The following is a 17693-nucleotide window of genomic DNA, read 5'->3' as shown; positions in this document are numbered from 1 at the left end:
CCTTCTTTTCGACAATCGCTGTTACTGGTTCTTCTGGCTTCTCTGCTGTTGAGATTTCATCGGCTGGCTCTGTGGTAACCTCTTCGGTAATCTCTACCTTTTCGACAACCTTTTCCTCATCAACATCGATAACCTCCTTTTGGAAAACTTCCGTTACTGGTTCTTCTGGCTTCTCTGCTGTTGAGATTTCATCGGCTGGCTCTGGGGAAACCTCTTCGGCAATCTCTCCCTTTTCGACAACCTTTTCCTCATCAATATCGATAACCTCCTTTTCGAAAACTTCTGTTACTGGTTCTTCTGGCTTCTCTGCTGTTGAGATTTCATCGGCTGACTCTGTGGTAACCTCTTCGGTAATCTCTACCTTTTCGATCACCTTTTCCTCATCAACATCGATAACCTTCTTTTCAACAACTTCTGTTACTGATTCTTCTGGCTTCTCTGCTGTTGGGATTTCATCGGCTGGCTCTGTGGTAACCTCTTCGGTAATCTCTACCTTTTCGACAACATTTTCCTCAACAACATCGATAACCTTCTTTTCAACAACTTCTGTTACTGGCTCTTCTGGCTTCTCTGCTGTTGGGATTTCATCGGTTGGCTCTGCGGCAGCCTCAGAAATATGTTCCTCATCAACATCGATAGCCTTCTTTTCAACAACTTCTGTTACTGGTTTTTCTGGCTTCTCTGCTGTTGGGATTTCATCGGTTTGCTCTGGGAAAACCTCTTCGGTAATCTCTACCTTTTCGACAACATTTTCCTCAACAACATCGATATACTCCTTTTCGACACCTTCTGTTACTGGCTCTTTTGGCTTCTCTGCTGTTGGGATTTCATCGGCTGGCTCTGTGGTAACCTCTTCGGTAATGTCTACCTTTTCCACAACATTTTCCTCAACAACATCGATAACCTTCTTTTCAACAACTTCTGTTACTGGCTCTTCTGGCTTCTCTGCTGTTGGGATTTCATCGGTTGGCTCTGCGGCAGCCTCAGAAATATGTTCCTCATCAACATCGATAACCTTCTTTTCGAAAACCGCTGTTACTGGTTCTTCTGGCTTCTCTGTTGTTGGGATTTCATTGGCTGGCTCTGGGGTAACCTCTTCGGTAATGTCTACCTTTTCGACAACCTTTTCCTCGTCAATATCGATAACCTGCTTTTCGAAAACTTCTGTTACTGGTTCTTCTGGCTTCTCTGCTGTTGAGATTTCATCAGCTGGCTCTGGGGAAACCTCTTCGGTAATCTCTCCCTTTTCGACAACCTTTTCCTCGACAACATCGATAACCTTCTTTTCAACAACTTCCGTTACTGATTCTTCTGGCTTCTCTGCTGTTGGGATTTCATCGGCTGGCTCTGTGGTAACCTCTTCGGTAATGTCTACCTTTGCGACAACCTGTTCCTCAACAACATCGATAACCTTCTTTTCAACAACTTCTGTTACTGGCTCTTCTGGCTTCTCTGCTGTTGGGATTTCATCGGTTGGCTCTGCGGCAGCCTCAGAAATATGTTCCTCATCAACATCGATAACCTTCTTTTCGACAACCGCTGTTACTGGTTCTTCTGGCTTCTCTGCTGTTGGGATTTCATTGGCTGGCTCTGGGGTAACCTCTTCGGTAATGTCTACCTTTTCGACAACCTTTTCCTCATCAATATCGATAACCTCCTTTTCGAAAACTTCTGTTACTGGTTCTTCTGGCTTCTCTGCTGTTGGGATTTCATAGGCTGGCTCTGTGATAACCTCTTCGGTAATCTCTACCTTTTCGACAACCTTTTCCTCAACAACATCGATAACCTTCTTTTCAACAACTTCTGTTACTGGCTCTTCTGGCTTCTCTGCTGTTGGGATTTTATCGGTTGGCTCTGCGGCAGCCTCAGAAATATGTTCCTCATCAACATCGATAACCTTCTTTTCAACAACTTCTGTAACTCGTTTTTCTGGCTTCTCTGCTGTTGGGATTTCATCGGTTTGCTCTGGGAAAACCTCTTCGGTAATCTCTACCTTTTCGAAAACCTTTTCCTCAACAACATCGATAACCTTCTTTTCGACAACCGCTGTTACTGGTTCTTCTGGCTTCTCTGCTGTTGTGATTTCATCGGCTGGCTCTGGGGTAACCTCTCTGGTAATCTCTACCTTTTCGACAACCTTTTCCTCATCAATATCGATAACCTCCTTTTCGAAAACTTCCGTTACTGGTTCTTCTGGCTTCTCTGCTGTTGGGATTTCATCGGCTGGCTCTGTGGTAACCTTTTCGGTAATTTCTACCTTTTCGACAACCTTTTCCTCATCAACATCGATAACCTCCTTTTGGAAAACTTCCGTTACTGGTTCTTCTGGCTTCTCTGCTGTTGAGATTTCATCGGCTGGCTCTGTGGTAACCTCTTCGGTAATCTCTACCTTTTCGACAACCTTTTCCTCATCAACATCGATAACCTCCTTTTCAACAACTTCTGTTACTGATTCTTCTGGCTTCTCTGCTGTTGGGATTTCATCGGCTGGCTTGGTGGTAACCTCTTCGGTAATCTCTACCTTTTCGACAACCTTTTCCTCAACAACATCGATAACCTTCTTTTCAACAACTTCTGTTGCTGATTCTTCTGGCTTCTCTGCTGTTGGGATTTCATCGGCTGGCTCTGTGGTAACCTTTTCGGTAATTTCTCCCTTTTCGACAACCTTTTCCTCATCAACATCGATAACCTCCTTTTGGAAAACTTCCGTTACTGGTTCTTCTGGCTTCTCTGCTGTTGAGATTTCATCGGCTGGCTCTGTGGTAACCTCTTCGGTAATCTCTACCTTTTCGACAACCTTTTCCTCATCAACATCGATAACCTCCTTTTCAACAACTTCTGTTACTGATTCTTCTGGCTTCTCTGCTGTTGGGATTTCATCGGCTGGCTCTGTGGTAACCTCTTCGGTAATCTCTACCTTTTCGACAACCTTTTCCTCAACAACATCGATAACCTTCTTTCCAACAACTTCTGTTACTGGCTCTTCTGGCTTCTCTGCTGTTGGGATTTTATCGGTTGGCTCTGCGGCAGCCTCAGAAATATGTTCTTCATCAACATCGATAACCTTCTTTTCAACAACTTGTGTTACTCGTTTTTCTGGCTTCTCTGCTGTTGGGATTTCATCGGTTTGCTCTGGGAAAACCTCTTCGGTAATATCTACCTTTTCGACAACCTTTTCCTCAACAACATCGATAACCTTCTTTTCGACAACCGCTGTTACTGGTTCTTCTGGCTTCTCTGCTGTTGTGATTTCATCGGCTGGCTCTGGGGTAACCTCTCTGGTAATCTCTACCTTTTCGACAACCTTTTCCTCATCAATATCGATAACCTCCTTTTTGAAAAATTCCGTTACTGGTTCTTCTGGCTTCTCTGCTGTTGAGATTTCATCGGCTGGCTCTGTGGTAACCTCTTCGGTAATCTCTACCTTTTCGACAACCTTTTCCTCAACAACATCGATAACCTTCTTTTCAACAACTTCTGTTACTGGCTCTTCTGGCTTCTCTGCTGTTGGGATTTCATCGGTTGGCTCTGCGGCAGCCTCAGAAATATGTTCCTCATCAACATCGTTAACCATCTTTTCGACAACCGCTGTTACTGGTTCTTCTGGCTTCTCTGCTGTTGGGATTTCATCGGCTGGCTCTGTAGTAACCTCTTCGGTAATCTCTACCTTTTCGACAACCTTTTCCTCAACAACATCGATAACCTTCTTTTCAACAACTTCTGTTACTGGCTCTTCTGGCTTCTCTGCTGTTGGGATTTCATCGGTTGGCTCTGCGGCAGCCTCAGAAATATGTTCCTCATCAACATCGTTAACCTTCTTTTCGACAACCGCTGTTACTGGTTCTTCTGGCTTCTCTGCTGTTGTGATTTTATCGGCTGGCTCTGTGGTAACCTCTTCGGTAATCTCTACCTTTTCGACAACCTTTTCCTCAACAACATCGATAACCTTCTTTTCAACAACTTCTGTTACTGGCTCTTCCGGCTTCTCTGCTGTTGTGATTTCATCGGCTGGCTCTGTGGTAACCTCTTCGGTAATCTCTACCTTTTCGACAACCTTTTCCTCATCAACATCGATAACCTTCTTTTCAACAACTTCTGTTACTGATTCTTCTGGCTTCTCTGCTAATGTGATTTCATCGGCTGGCGCCGGTGAAACCTCTTCGGTAATCTCTACCTTTTCGACAACCTTTTCCTCAACAACATCGATAACCTTCTTTTCAACAACTTTTGTTACTGGCTCTTCCGGCTTCTCTGCTGTTGGGATTTCATCGGTTGGCTCTGCGGCAGCCTCAGAAATATGTTCCTCATCAACATCGATAACCTTCTTTTCGACAATCGCTGTTACTGGTTCTTCTGGCTTCTCTGCTGTTGTGATTTTATCGGCTGGCTCTGTGGTAACCTCTTCGGTAATGTCTACCTTTTCGACAACCTTTTCCTCAACAACATCGATAACCTTCTTTTCAACAACTGCTGGTACTGGCTCTTCTGGCTTCTCTGCTGTTGGGATTTCATCGGCTGGCTCTGAGGAAACCTCTTCGGTAATCTCTCCCTTTTCGACAACCTTTTCCTCATCAACATCGATAACCTCCTTTTGGAAAACTTCCGTTACTGGTTCTTCTGGCTTCTCTGCTGTTGAGATTTCATCGGCTGGCTCTGGGGAAACCTCTTCGGTAATCTCTACCTTTTCGACAACCTTTTCCTCATCAATATCGATAACCTCCTTTTCGAAAACTTCCGTTACTGGTTCTTCTGGCTTCTCTGCTGTTGTGATTTCATCGGCTGGCTCTGGGGTAACCTCTTCGGTAATCTCTACCTTTTCGACAACCTTTTCCTCAACAACATCGATAACCTTCTTTTCAACAACTTCTGTTACTGGCTCTTCCAGCTTCTCTGCTGTTGGGATTTCATCGGTTGGCTCTGCGGCAGCCTCAGAAATATGTTCCTCATCAACATCGATAACCTTCTTTTCGACAATCGCTGTTACTGATTCTTCTGGCTTCTCTGGTGTTGTGATTTCATCGGTTGGCTCTGGGGTAACCTCATCGGCAATCTCTATCTTTTCGACAACCTTTTCCTCAACAACATCGATAACCTTCTTATCAACAACTTCTGTTACTGATTCTTCTGGCTTCTCTGCTGTTGTGATTTCATCGGCTGGCTCTGGGGTAACCTCTTCGGTAATCTCTACCTTTTCGACAACCTTTTCCTCAACAACATCGATAACCTTCTTTTCAACAACTTCTGTTACTGGCTCTTCTGGCTTCTCTGCTGTTGGGATTTCATCGGCTGGCTCTGGGGTAACCTCTTCGGTAATCTCTACCTTTGCGACAACCTGTTCCTCAACAACATCGATAACCTTCTTTTCAACAACTTCTGTTACTGATTCTTCTGGCTTCTCTGCTGTTGTGATTTCATCGGCTGGCTCTGGGGTAACCTCTTCGGTAATCTCTACCTTTTCGACAACCTTTTCCTCAACAACATCGATAACCTTCTTTTCAACAACTTCTGTTACTGGCTCTTCCAGCTTCTCTGCTGTTGGGATTTCATCGGTTGGCTCTGCGGCAGCCTCAGAAATATGTTCCTCATCAACATCGATAACCTTCTTTTCAACAACTTCTGTTACTGATTCTTCTGGCTTCTCTGGTGTTGTGATTTCATCGGTTGGCTCTGGGGTAACCTCATCGGCAATCTCTATCTTTTCGACAACCTTTTCCTCAACAACATCGATAGCCTTCTTTTCAACAACTTTTGTTACTGATTCTTCTGGCTTCTCTGCTGTTGGGATTTCATCGGCTGGCTCTGGGGTAACCTCTTCGGTAATCTCTACCTTTTCGACAACCTTTTCCTCAACAACATCGATAACCTTCTTTTCAACAACTTCTGTTACTGGTTCTTCTGGCTTCTCTGCTGTTGTGATTTCATCGGCTGGCTCTGTGATAACCTCTTCGGTAATCTCTACCTTTTCGACAACCTTTTCCTCAACAACATCGATAACCTTCTTTTCAACAACTTCTGTTACTGGTTCTTCTGGCTTCTCTGCTGTTGTGATTTCATCGGCTGGCTCTGTGATAACCTCTTCGGTAATCTCTACCTTTTCGACAACCTTTTGCTCATCAACACCGACAACCTCCTTTTCAACAACTTCTGTTACTGATTCTTCTGGCTTCTCTGCTGTTGTGATTTCATCGGCTGGCTCTGGGGTAACCTCTTCGGTAATCTCTACCTTTTCGACAACCTTTTCCTCAACAACATCGATAACCTTCTTTTCAACAACTTCTGTTACTGGCTCTTCTGGCTTCTCTGCTGTTGAGATTTCATCGGCTGGCTCTGTGATAACCTCTTCGGTAATCTCTACCTTTTCGACAACCTTTTCCTCAACAACATCGATAACCTTCTTTTCAACAACTGCTGGTACTGGCTCTTCTGGCTTCTCTGCTGTTGGGATTTCATCGGCTGGCTCTGAGGAAACCTCTTCGGTAATCTCTCCCTTTTCGACAACCTGTTCCTCTACAACATCGATAACCTTCTTTTCAACAACCGCTGTTACTGATTCTTCTGGCTTCTCTGCTGTTGGGATTTCATCGGTTGGCTCTGCGGCAGCCTCAGAAATATGTTCCTCATCAACATCGATAACCTTCTTTTCGACAACCGCTGTAACTGATTCTTCTGGCTTCTCTGCTGTTGAGATTTCATCGGCTGGCCCTGTGGTAACCTCTCTGGTAATCTCTACCTTTGCGACAACCTGTTCCTCAACAACATCGATAACCTTCTTTTCAACAACTTCTGTTACTGATTCTTCTGGCTTCTCTGCTGTTGGGATTTCATCGGTTGGCTCTGCGGCAGCCTCAGAAATATGTTCCTCATCAACATCGATAACCTTCTTTTCGACAACCGCTGTAACTGATTCTTCTGGCTTCTCTGCTGTTGTGATTTCATCGGCTGGCTCTGGGGTAACCTCTTCGGTAATCTCTACCTTTTCGACAACCTTTTCCTCAACAACATCGATAACCTTCTTTTCAACAACTTCTGTTACTGGCTCTTCTGGCTTCTCTGCTGTTGGGATTTCATCGGCTGGCTCTGAGGAAACCTCTTCGCTAATCTCTCCCTTTTCGACAACCTGTTCCTCTACAACATCGATAACCTTCTTTTCAACAACCGCTGTTACTGATTCTTCTGGCTTCTCTGCTGTTGGGATTTCATCGGTTGGCTCTGCGGCAGCCTCAGAAATATGTTCCTCATCAACATCGATAACCTTCTTTTCGACAACCGCTGTAACTGATTCTTCTGGCTTCTCTGCTGTTGAGATTTCATCGGCTGGCCCAGTGGTAACCTCTCTGGTTATCTCTACCTTTTCGACAACCTGTTCCTCAACAACATCGATAACCTTCTTTTCGATAACCGCTGTTACTGGTTCTTCTGGCTTCTCTGCTGTTGGGATTTCATCGGCTGGCTCTGTAGTAACCTCTTCGGTAATCTCTACCTTTTCGACAACCTTTTCCTCAACAACATCGATAACCTTCTTTTCAACAACTGCTGGTACTGGCTCTTCTGGCTTCTCTGCTGTTGAGATTTCATCGGCTGGCTCTGTGATAACCTCTTCGGTAATCTCTACCTTTTCGACAACCTTTTCCTCAACAACATCGATAACCTTCTTTTCAACAACTGCTGGTACTGGCTCTTCTGGCTTCTCTGCTGTTGTGATTTCATCGGCTGGCTCTGAGGAAACCTCTTCGGTAATCTCTCCCTTTTCGACAACCTGTTCCTCTACAACATCGATAACCTTCTTTTCAACAACCGCTGTTACTGATTCTTCTGGCTTCTCTGCTGTTGGGATTTCATCGGTTGGCTCTGCGGCAGCCTCAGAAATATGTTCCTCATCAACATCGATAACCTTCTTTTCGACAACCGCTGTAACTGATTCTTCTGGCTTCTCTGCTGTTGAGATTTCATCGGCTGGCCCTGTGGTAACCTCTCTGGTAATCTCTACCTTTGCGACAACCTGTTCCTCAACAACATCGATAACCTTCTTTTCAACAACCGCTGTTACTGATTCTTCTGGCTTCTCTGCTGTTGGGATTTCATCGGTTGGCTCTGCGGCAGCCTCAGAAATATGTTCCTCATCAACATCGATAACCTTCTTTTCGACAACCGCTGTAACTGATTCTTCTGGCTTCTCTGCTGTTGTGATTTCATCGGCTGGCTCTGGGGTAACCTCTTCGGTAATCTCTACCTTTTCGACAACCTTTTCCTCAACAACATCGATAACCTTCTTTTCAACAACTTCTGTTACTGGTTCTTCTGGCTTCTCTGCTGTTGTGATTTCATCGGCTGGCTCTGTGATAACCTCTTCGGTAATCTCTACCTTTTCGACAACCTTTTCCTCAACAACATCGATAACCTTCTTTTCAACAACTTCTGTTACTGATTCTTCTGGCTTCTCTGCTGTTGTGATTTCATCGGCTGGCTCTGTGGTAACCTCTTCGGTAATCTCTACCTTTTCGACAACCTTTTCCTCAACAACATCGATAACCTTCTTTTCAACAACTTCTGTTACTGGCTCTTCTGGCTTCTCTGCTGTTGGGATTTCATCGGCTGGCTCTGAGGAAACCTCTTCGGTAATCTCTCCCTTTTCGACAACCTGTTCCTCTACAACATCGATAACCTTCTTTTCAACAACCGCTGTTACTGATTCTTCTGGCTTCTCTGCTGTTGGGATTTCATCGGCTGGCTCTGCGGCAGCCTCAGAAATATGTTCCTCATCAACATCGATAACCTTCTTTTCGACAACCGCTGTAACTGATTCTTCTGGCTTCTCTGCTGTTGAGATTTCATCGGCTGGTTCTGTGGTAACCTCTCTGGTAATCGCTACCTTTTCGACAACCTTTTCCTCAACAACATCGATAAACTTCTTTTCAACAACTGCTGGTACTGGCTCTTCTGGCTTCTCTGCTGTTGGGATTTCATCGGCTGGCTCTGAGGAAACCTCTTCGGTAATCTCTCCCTTTTCGACAACCTGTTCCTCTACAACATCGATAACCTTCTTTTCAACAACCGCTGTTACTGATTCTTCTGGCTTCTCTGCTGTTGGGATTTCATCGGTTGGCTCTGCGGCAGCCTCAGAAATATGTTCCTCATCAACATCGATAACCTTCTTTTCGACAACCGCTGTAACTGATTCTTCTGGCTTCTCTGCTGTTGAGATTTCATCGGCTGGCCCAGTGGTAACCTCTCTGGTTATCTCTACCTTTTCGACAACCTGTTCCTCAACAACATCGATAACCTTCTTTTCGATAACCGCTGTTACTGGTTCTTCTGGCTTCTCTGCTGTTGGGATTTCATCGGCTGGCTCTGTAGTAACCTCTTCGGTAATCTCTACCTTTTCGACAACCTTTTCCTCAACAACATCGATAACCTTCTTTTCAACAACTGCTGGTACTGGCTCTTTTGGCTTCTCTGCTGTTGTGATTTCATCGGCTGGTTCTGTAGTAACCTCTTCGGTAATCTCTACCTTTTCGACAACCTTTTCCTCAACAACATCGATAACCTCCTTTTCAACAACTTCTGTTACTGGTTCTTCTGGCTTCTCTGCTGTTGGGATTCCATCGGCTGGCTCTGTGATAACCTCTTCGGTAATCTCTACCTTTTCGACAACCTTTTCCTCAACAACATCGATAACCTTCTTTTCAACAACTTCTGTTACTGATTCTTCTGGCTTCTCTGCTGTTGTGATTTCATCGGCTGGCTCTGGGGTAACCTCTTCGGTAATCTCTACCTTTTCGACAACCTTTTCCTCAACAACATCGATAACCTTCTTTTCAACAACTTCTGTTACTGGCTCTTCTGGCTTCTCTGCTGTTGGGATTTCATCGGCTGGCTCTGAGGAAACCTCTTCGCTAATCTCTCCCTTTTCGACAACCTGTTCCTCTACAACATCGATAACCTTCTTTTCAACAACCGCTGTTACTGATTCTTCTGGCTTCTCTGCTGTTGGGATGTCATCGGTTGGCTCTGCGGCAGCCTCAGAAATATGTTCCTCATCAACATCGATAACCTTCTTTTCGACAACCGCTGTAACTGATTCTTCTGGCTTCTCTGCTGTTGAGATTTCATCGGCTGGTTCTGTGGTAACCTCTCTGGTAATCGCTACCTTTTCGACAACCTTTTCCTCAACAACATCGATAAACTTCTTTTCAACAACTGCTGGTACTGGCTCTTCTGGCTTCTCTGCTGTTGGGATTTCATCGGCTGGCTCTGAGGAAACCTCTTCGGTAATCTCTCCCTTTTCGACAACCTGTTCCTCTACAACATCGATAACCTTCTTTTCAACAACCGCTGTTACTGATTCTTCTGGCTTCTCTGCTGTTGGGATTTCATCGGTTGGCTCTGCGGCAGCCTCAGAAATATGTTCCTCATCAACATCGATAACCTTCTTTTCGACAACCGCTGTAACTGATTCTTCTGGCTTCTCTGCTGTTGAGATTTCATCGGCTGGCCCAGTGGTAACCTCTCTGGTTATCTCTACCTTTTCGACAACCTGTTCCTCAACAACATCGATAACCTTCTTTTCGATAACCGCTGTTACTGGTTCTTCTGGCTTCTCTGCTGTTGGGATTTCATCGGCTGGCTCTGTAGTAACCTCTTCGGTAATCTCTACCTTTTCGACAACCTTTTCCTCAACAACATCGATAACCTTCTTTTCAACAACTGCTGGTACTGGCTCTTTTGGCTTCTCTGCTGTTGTGATTTCATCGGCTGGCTCTGTAGTAACCTCTTCGGTAATCTCTACCTTTTCGACAACCTTTTCCTCAACAACATCGATAACCTCATTTTCAACAACTTCTGTTACTGGTTCTTCTGGCTTCTCTGCTGTTGGGATTCCATCGGCTGGCTCTGTGGTAACCTCTTCGGTAATCTCTACCTTTTCGACAACCTTTTCCTCAACAACATCGATAACCTTCTTTTCAACAACCGCTGTTACTGGCTCTTCTGGCTTCTCTGCTGTTGAGATTTCATCGGCTGGCTCTGTGGTAACCTCTTCGGTAATCTCTACCTTTTCGACAACCTTTTCCTCAACAACATCGATAATCTTCTTTTCGACAACCGCTTTTACTGGCTGTTCTGGCTTCTCTGCTGTTGAGATTTCATCGGCTGGCTCTGGGGAAACCTCTCTGGTAATCTCTACCTTTTCGACAACCTTTTCCTCAACAACATCGATAACCTTCTTTTCAACAACTTCTGTTACTGGCTCTTCTGGCTTCTCTGCTGTTGAGATTTCATCGGTTGGCTCTGCGGTAGCCTCAGAAATATGTTCCTCATCAACATCGATAACCTTCTTTTCGACAAACGCTGTTACTGGTTCTTCTGGCATCTCTGCTGTTGCGATTTCATCGGCTGGCTCTGTGGTAATCTTTTCGGTAATCTCTACCTTTTCGACAACCTTTTCCTCAACAACATCGATAACCTTCTTTTCGACAACTGCTGGTACTGGTTCTTCTGGCTTCTCTGCTGTTGAGATTTCATCGGCTGGCTCTGTGGTAACCTCTTCGGTAATCTCTACCTTTTCGACAACCTTTTCCTCAACAACATCGATAACCTTCTTTTCAACAACTTCTGTTACTGGCTCTTCTAGCTTCTCTGCTGTTGTGATTTCATCGGCTGGCTCTGTAGTAACCTCTTCGGTAATCGCTACCTTTTCGACAACCTTTTCCTCAACAACATCGATAACCTTCTTTTCAACAATTTCTGTTACGGACTCTTCTGGCACCTCTGCTGTTGGGATTTCATCGGTTGGCTCTGCGGCAGCCTCAGAAATATGTTCCTCATCAACATCGATAACCTTCTTTTCGACAACCGCTGTTACTGGTTCTTCTGGCATCTCTGCTGTTGGGATTTCATCGGCTGGCTCTGTGGTAACCTCTCTGGTAATCTCTACCTTTTCGACAACCTTTTCCTCGACAACATCGATAACCTTCTTTTCAACAACTGCTGGTACTGGCTCTTCTGGCTTCTCTGCTGTTGAGATTTCATCGGCTGGTTCTGTGGTAACCTCTTCGGTAATCTCTACCTTTTCGACAACCTTTTCCTCAACAACATCGATCACCTTTTTTTCAACATTTTCTGTTACTGGCTCTTCCGGCTTCTCTGCTGTTGAGATTTCATCGGTTGGCTCTGTGGCAGCCTCAGAAACATGTTCCTCATCAACATCGATAACCTTCTTTTCAACAACCGCTGTTACCGGTTCTTCTGGCTTCTCTGCTGTTGTGATTTCATCGGCTGGCTCTGTAGTAACCTCTTCGGTAATCTCTACCTTTTCGACAACCTTTTCCTCATCAACATCGATAACCTTCTTTTCAACAATTTCTGTTACGGACTCTTCTGGCACCTCTGCTGTTGGGATGTCATCGGTTGGCTCTGCGGCAGCCTCAGAAATATGTTCCTCATCAACATCGATAACCTTCTTTTCGACAACCGCTCTTACTGGTTCTTCTGGCATCTCTGCTGTTGGGATTTCATCGGCTGGCCCTGTGGTAACCTCTCTGGTAATCTCTACCTTTTCGACAACCTTTTCCTCAACAACATCGATAACCTTCTTTTCAACAACTGCTGGTACTGGCTCTTCTGGCTTCTCTGCTGTTGAGATTTCATCGGCTGGCTCTGTGGTAACCTCTTCGGTAATCTCTACCTTTTCGACAACCTTTTCCTCAACAACATCGATAACCTTCTTTTCAACATTTTCTGTTACTGGCTCTTGTGGCTTCTCTGCTGTTGAGATTTCATCGGTTGGCTCTGTGGCAGCCTCAGAAACATGTTCCTCATCAACATCGATAACCTTCTTTTCAACAACTACTGTTACTGGTTCTTCTGGCTTCTCTGCTGTTGGGATTTCATCGACCGGCTCTGGGGAAACCTCTTCGGTAATCTCTACCTTTTCGTCAACCTTTTCCTCATCAACATCGATAACCTCCTTTTCAACAACTTCTGTTACTGGTTCTTCTGGCTTCTCTGCTGTAGGGATTTCATCGGTTGGCTCTGCGGCAGCCTCAGCAATATGTTCCTCATCAACATCGATAACCTTCTTTTCGACAACTTCTGTTACTGGCTCTTCTGGCTTCTCTGCTGTTGGGATTTCATCGGCTGGTTCTGTAGTAACCTCTTCGGTAATGTCTACCTTTTCGACAACCTTTTCCTCAACAACATCGACAACCTTCTTTTCAACAACTTCTGTTACTGGCTCATCCGGCTTCTCTGCTGTTGGGATTTCATCGGTTGGCTCTGCGGCAGCCTCAGAAATATGTTCCACATCAACATCGATAACCTTCTTTTCGACAACCGCTGTTACTGATTCTTCTGGCTTCTCTGCTGTTGGGATTTCATCGGCTGGCTCTGTGGTAACCTCTTCGGTAATCTCTACCTTTTCGACAACCTTTTCCTCAACAACATCGATAACCTTCTTTTCAACAACTTCTGTTACTGATTCTTCTGGCTTCTCTGCTGTTGGGAATTCATCGGCTGGCTCTGGGGAAACCTCTCTGGTAATCTCTACCTTTTCGACAACCTTTTCCTCAACAACATCGATAACCTTCTTTTCAACAACTTCTGTTACTGATTCTTCTGGCTTCTCTGCTGTTGGGATTTCATCGGTTGGCTCTGCGGCAGCCTCAGAAATATGTTCCTCATCAACATCGATAACCTTCTCGTCAACAACTTCTGTTACTGGCGTGTCTGACTTCTCTGCTGTTGGGATTTCAACGGCTGGCTCTTGGGAAACCTCTCTGGTAGTCTCTACCTTTTCGACAACCTTTTCCTCAACAACATCGATAACCTTCTGTTCAACAACTTCTGTTACTGGTTCTTCTGGCTTCTCTGCTGTTGGGATTTCATCGGCTGGTTCTGTGGTAACCTCTTCGGTAATATCTACCTTTTCGACAACCTTTTCCTCAACAACATCGATAATCTTCTTTTCGACAACCGCTGTTACTGGCTGTTCTGGCTTCTCTGCTGTTGAGATTTCATCGGCTGGCTCTGAGGAAACCTCTCTGGTAATCTCTACCTTTTCGACAACCTTTTCCTCAACAACATCGATAACCTTCTTTTCAACAACTTCTGTTACTGATTCTTCTGGCTTCTCTGCTGTTGGGATTTCATCGGTTGGCTCTGCGGCAGCCTCAGAAATATGTTCCTCATCAACATCGATAACCTTCTCGTCAACAACTTCTGTTACTGGCGTGTCTGACTTCTCTGCTGTTGGGATTTCAACGGCTGGCTCTTGGGAAACCTCTCTGGTAGTCTCTACCTTTTCGACAACCTTTTCCTCAACAACATCGATAACCTTCTTTTCAACAACTTCTGTTACTGGTTCTTCTGGCTTCTCTGCTGTTGGGATTTCATCGGCTGGTTCTGTGGTAACATTTTCGGTAATATCTACCATTTCGACAACCTTTTCCTCATCAACATCGATAACCTTTTTTTCAACAACTTCTGTTACTGGCTCTTCCGGCTTCTCTGCTGTTGGGATTTCATCGGTTGGCTCTGCGGCAGCCTCAGAAATATGTTCTTCATCAACATCGATAACCTTCGTTTCAACAACTTCTGTTACTGGTTCTTCTGGCTTCTCTGCTGTTGGGATTTCATCGGCTGGCTCTGTGGTAACCTCTTCGGTAATCTCTACCTTTTCGACAACCTTTTCCTCAACAACATCGATAACCTTCTTTTCAATAACTTCTGTTACTGGCTCTTCTGGCTTCTCTGCTGTTGAGATTTCATCGGCTGGCTCTGGGGTAACCTCTCTGGTAATCGCTACCTTTTCGACAACCTTTTCCTCAACAACATCGATAACCTTCTTTTCAACAACTTCTGTTACTGGTTCTTCTGGCTTCTCTGCTGTTGGGATTTCATCGGCTGGCTCTGTGGTAACCTCTTCGGTAATCTCTACCTTTTCGACAACCTTTTCCTCAACAACATCGATAACCTTCTTTTCGACAACCGCTGTTACTGGCTGTTCTGGCTTCTCTGCTGTTAAGATTTCATCGGCTGGCTCTGTGGTAACCTCTCTGGTAATCTCTACCTTTTCGACAACCTTTTCTTCAACAACATCGATAACCTTCTTTTCAACAACTTCTGTTACTGGCTGCTCTGGCTTCTCTGCTGTTGTGATTTCATTGGCTGGCTCTGGGGAAACCTCTCTGGTAATCGCTACCTTTTCGACAACCTTTTCCTCAACAACATCGATAACCTTCTTTTCAACAACTTCTGTTACTGGTTCTTCTGGCTTCTCTGCTGTTGTGATTTCATCGGCTGGCTCTGTAGTAACCTCTTCGGTAATCTCTACCTTTTCGACAACCTTTTCCTCAACAACATCGATAACCTTCTTTTCAACAACCGCTGTTACTGACTCTTCTGGCATCTCTGCTGTTGGGATGTCATCGGTTGGCTCTGCGGCAGCCTCAGAAATATGTTCCTCATCAACATCGATAACCTTCTTTTCGACAACTTCTGTTACTGATTCTTCTGGCTTCTCTGCTGTTGGGATTTCATCGGCTGACTCTGTGGTAACCTCTTCGGTAATCTCTACCTTTTCGACAACCTTTTCCTCAACAACATCGATAACCTTCTTTTCAATAACTTCTGTTACTGGCTCTTCTGGCTTCTCTGCTGTTGAGATTTCATCGGCTGGCTCTGGGGAAACCTCTCTGGTAATCTCTACCTTTTCGACAACCTTTTCCTCAACAACATCGATAACCTTCTTTTCAACAACTTCTTTTACTGGCTCTTCTGGCTTCTCTGCTGTTGGGATTTCATCGGTTGGCTCTGCGGCAGCCTCAGAAATATTTTCCTCATCCACATCAATAACCTTCTTTCCAACAACCGCTGTTATTGGTTCTTCTGGCTTCTCTGCTGTTGAGATTTCATCGGCTGGCTCTGCGGTAACCTCTTCGGTAATCTCTCCCTTTTCGACAACCTTTTCCTCAACAACATCGATAACCTTCTTTTCAATAACTTCTGTTACTGGCTCTTCTGGCTTCTCTGCTGTTGAGATTTCATCGGCTGGCTCTGGGGAAACCTCTCTGGTAATCGCTACCTTTTCGACAACCTTTTCCTCAACAACATCGATAACCTTCTTTTCAACAACTTCTGTTACTGGCTCTTCTGGCTTCTCTGCTGTTGGGATTTCATCGGTTGGCTCTGCGGCAGCCTCAGAAATATGTTCCTCATCAACATCGATAACCTTCTTTTCGACAACCGCTGTTACTGGTTCTTCTGGCTTCTCTACTGTTGAGATTTCATCGGCTGGCTCTGTGGTAACCTCTCTGGTAGTCTCTACCTTTTCGACAACCTTTTCCTCAACAACATCGATAACCTTCTTTTCGACAACCGCTGTTACTGGCTGTTCTGGCTTCTCTGCTGTTGAAATTTCATCGGCTGGCTCTGGGGAAACCTCTCTGGTAATTTCTACCTTTTCGACAACCTTTTCCTCAACGACATCGATAACCTTCTTTTCAACAAATTCTGTTACTAGCTCTTCTGGCTTCTCTGCTGTTGGGATGTCATCGGTTGGCTCTGTGGTAACCTCTCTGGTAATCTCTATCTTTTCGACAACCTTTTCCTCAACAACATCGATAACCTTCTTTTCAACAACTTCTGTTTCTGGCTGCTCTGGCTTCTCTGCAGTTGTGATTTCATCGGCTGGCTCTGGGGAAACCTCTCTGGTAATTTCTACCTTTTCGACAACCTTTTCCTCAACAACATCGATAACCTTCTTTTCAACAAATTCTGTTACTAGCTCTTCTGGCTTCTCTGCTGTTGGGATGTCATCGGTTGGCTCTGCGGCAGCCTCAGAAATATGTTCCTCATCAACATCGATAACCTTCTTTTCGACAACTTCTGTTACTGGTTCTTCTGGCATCTCTGCTGTTGGGATTTCATCGGCTGGCTCTGTAGTAACCTCTTCGGTAATCTCTACCTTTTCGACAACCTTTTCCTCATCAATATCGATAACCTCCTTTACGAAAACTTCCGTTACTGGTTCTTCTGGCATCTCTGCTGTTGGGATTTCATCGGCTGGCTCTGTGGTAACCTCTTCGGTAATCTCTACCTTTTCGACAACCTTTTCCTCAACAACATCGATAACCTTCTTTTCAACAACCGCTGTTACTGGCTCTTCTGGCTTCTCTGCTGTTGAGATTTCATCGGCTGGCTCTGTGGTAACCTCTTCGGTAATCTCTACCTTTTCGACAACCTTTTCCTCAACAACATCGATAACCTTCTTTTCACCACCTTCTGTTACTGGTTCTTCTGGCTTCTCTGCTGTTGAGATTTCATCGGCTGGCTCTGTGGTAACCCCTTCGGTAATCTCTACCTTTTCGACAACCTTTTCCTCAACAACATCGATAACCTTCTTTTCGACAACTTCTGTTACTGGCTCTTCCGGTTTCTCTGCTGTTGAGATTTCATCAGTTGGCTCTGCGGCAGCCTCAGAAATATGTTCCTCATCAACATCGATAACCTTCTTTTCGACAACTTCTGTTACTGGTTCTTCTGGCTTCTCTGCGGTTGAGATTTCATCGGCTGGTTCTGTAGTAACCTCTTCGGTGATCTCTACCTTTTCGAAAACCTTTTCCTCATCAACATCGATAACCTTCTTTTCAAAAACTTCTGTTACTGGTTCTTCTGGCTTCTCTGCTGTTGAGATTTCA

The 17693-nt window shown here is 44.8% G+C and overlaps 1 long non-coding RNA gene across 2 annotated transcripts; it reads right to left on the bottom strand.

Moving 5' to 3' along the window:
- Nucleotides 1–11146: 11146 nt before the first annotated feature.
- LOC125949790 (uncharacterized) lies at nucleotides 11147–16856 on the bottom strand. Of its 2 annotated transcripts, XR_007468681.1 has the most exons (4): nucleotides 16700–16856; nucleotides 14837–15178; nucleotides 12320–12343; nucleotides 11147–11194 (listed from the first exon to the last, which is right to left on the bottom strand). It is a non-coding gene; the product is annotated as an uncharacterized LOC125949790 (long non-coding RNA). The 2 variants fall into 2 exon arrangements; XR_007468680.1 differs by lacking the exon at nucleotides 16700–16856 and having other exon boundaries at nucleotides 14837–15428.
- Nucleotides 16857–17693: the final 837 nt, after the last annotated feature.

This window comes from Anopheles darlingi, chromosome 2 (genome assembly GCF_943734745.1).
Source record: "Anopheles darlingi chromosome 2, idAnoDarlMG_H_01, whole genome shotgun sequence".
Taxonomy (NCBI): domain Eukaryota; kingdom Metazoa; phylum Arthropoda; class Insecta; order Diptera; family Culicidae; genus Anopheles; species Anopheles darlingi.
The sequence above is the reverse complement of the archived record's forward strand: the minus strand, read 5'-3'. Positions and strand labels throughout refer to the sequence as shown.